General features: G+C 41.6%; 1 pseudogene; it reads left to right on the forward strand.

The window, feature by feature from the left end:
* Positions 1 to 391: 391 nt before the first annotated feature.
* On the forward strand, positions 392 to 820 carry LOC133060510 (small ribosomal subunit protein eS17-like; annotated as a pseudogene).
* The last annotated feature ends 1,737 nt before the right edge of the window (positions 821 to 2,557 follow it).

A 2,557-nucleotide genomic window follows, 5' to 3' on the forward strand; every position in this document is an offset into this window, starting at 1 on the left:
CCCTGGAGGCTAATTTTATAGTTGCATTATCCAATCCTGCTTTCCAGCTGACAACCTGCTATTTTAATCCTTCTCAGGTACCTATGTCTGGGCTTCCCGGGTGGCTCAGCATTAAAGAATCCACCTGTAGAGCAGGAGATGTGGGTTTGATCCCTGGGTGGGAAAGATCTCCTGGAGGAGGGCATAGCAACCTACTCCAGTATTTTTGCTGGAAAAATCCCATTGACAGTGGAGCCTGGCAGGCTATGGTTGATATGGGATTGCAAAAAATTAGACATGACTGAAGCACCTGAGTGTGCATACACATACACAGATACCTATGTTTACTCCACAATTGGTTTAGGGCTTAGAAAGGAGGTAGGGTGAGTTCTTGTACCAAGAACCTGCCAATATGGGTCACATTCACACCAAAACCAAGAAGAAGGCAGCCTGGGTCATCACTGAGAAGTACTATACAAGCTTGGTCAATGAATTCCACACCAGTAAGCATGTGTGTGAGGAGACTGCCATTATTCTCAGCAAGAAGCTCTGCAACAAGATCACAGGTTCTGTCAAACATCTGATGAAGGGGATTCAGAGGGACCCAGTGAGAGGTATCTCCATCAAGCTGCAAGAGGAAGAGAAAGAGAGGAGGGATAATTATGTGCCTGAGATCTCAGTCTGGATCAGGAGATCACTGAAGTATTAATAGATCCTGACACTAAGGCAACACTGAAGCTCTTGGACTTAGCAGTCCAATATGTCCAATCTGCAGGTCACTCAGCCTATGTTTGGGATGAGTTTCAAAACACCACGTGGAACTGTTAGAAACTTTCTATAGTGCTGTAATATTTTCAATAAACTTCAGACAACAACAACAACAAAAAGGAGATAGGCTGCAATTAGCCATCAGTTGTTGTTGTTTTTTTTTTCAGAGAAAAGCCAACTACTACTTTGAGGAGCTGTTTAAAGAGCAAAATATACATTGTGTTGCATTACACATAACACACAATTAATGGAGCTACTAGTGTTAATGTGTGTGTGTGTGTGTGTGTGTGTGTGTTAAATGGCTTTAGTCATGACCAACTCTTTGCAACCCTATGGACTGTCACCCACCAGGCTCCTGTGTCTATGGGATTCTCCAGGCAAGAATACTGGAGTGGATTGCCATGTCCTTCTTCATGAGATCTTCCCAATCTGGGGATTAAACTCACGTCTCTTATGCCTCCTGCACTGGCAGGCTGGTTCTTGCCACTAGCACCACCTGGGAATTACTACTGTTAACATTCCCATCTTAATTGGCTCATGTTAATGGGTATGATAAATTTGCAGGCCAATACAAACAAATGAGAAGGAACAAAATAAAAAGAAGTGGACAATATCAAAGGTATCAAGCATTTATGAAGATGAGAGTACTGATCTAAATTTAATTTAATGAATCAACAGAAGAAATACTTGGAGATTATCTTTAACTCTGTTGAAAAGTTCAGCATTGAGAAACTCAACCAGTAATTTTCCCAAGGCCATATACTTGATAAGCATCAGTTCAGTTGCTTAGTTATGTCCAACTCTTTGTGACCCCATGGACTGCAGCCCACCAGGCCTCCCTGTCCATCACCAACTCCCGAAGTTTACTCAAACTCAAGTCCATTGATCGTTGAGAAAGGCTTTCTTATCTCTCCTTGCTATTTTTTGGAACTCTGCATTCAAATGGGTATATCTTTCCTTTTCTCCTTTGCCTTCTCTTCTATTCTCAGGTATTTGTAAGGCCTCCTCAGACAGCTATTTTGCTTTCTTGCATTTCTTTCTCTTGGGGATGGTCTTGATCCCTGTCTCCTGTACAATGTCACAAACCTCTGTCCATAGTTCTTTAGGCACTCTGTCTATCAGATCTAGTCCATTAAATCTATTTCTCACTTCCACTGTATAATCTTAAGGGATTTGATTTGGGTCATACCTGAATGGTCTAGTGGTTTTCCCCACTTTCTTCAATTTAAGTCTGAATTTGGCAATAAGGAGTCCATGATCTGAGCCACAGTCAGCTCCTGGTCTTGTTTTTGCTGACTATATAGAGTTTCTCCATCTTTGGCTGCAAAGAATATAATCAATCTGATTTCAGTGTTGACCATCTGGTGATATCCATGTGTAGAGTCTTCTCTTGTGTTGTTGGAAGAGGGTGTTTGCTATGACCAGTGCATTCTCTTGGCAGAACTCTATTAGCCTTTGCCCTGCTTCATTCTATACTCCAAGGCCAAATATGCCTGTTACTCCAGGTGTTTCTTGACTTCCTACTTTTGCATTCTAGTCCCTATAATAAAAAGAACATCTTTTGGGGGTGTTAGTTCTAGAAGGTCTTGTAGGTCTTCATAGAACCGTTCAACTTCAGCTTCTTCAGCATTACAGGTTGGGGCATAGCCTTGGATTACTGAGATATTGAATGGTTTGGCTTGGAAACAAACGGAGATCATTCTGTCATTTTTGAGACTCTATCCAAGTACTGCATTTAGGACTCTTTTGTTGATTATGATGGCTACTCCATTTCTTCTAAGAGATTCCGGCCATAGTAGTAGATATAATG

Source organism: Dama dama, chromosome 8, assembly GCF_033118175.1.
Source record: "Dama dama isolate Ldn47 chromosome 8, ASM3311817v1, whole genome shotgun sequence".
In the NCBI taxonomy this organism is placed as follows: Eukaryota; Metazoa; Chordata; class Mammalia; order Artiodactyla; family Cervidae; genus Dama; species Dama dama.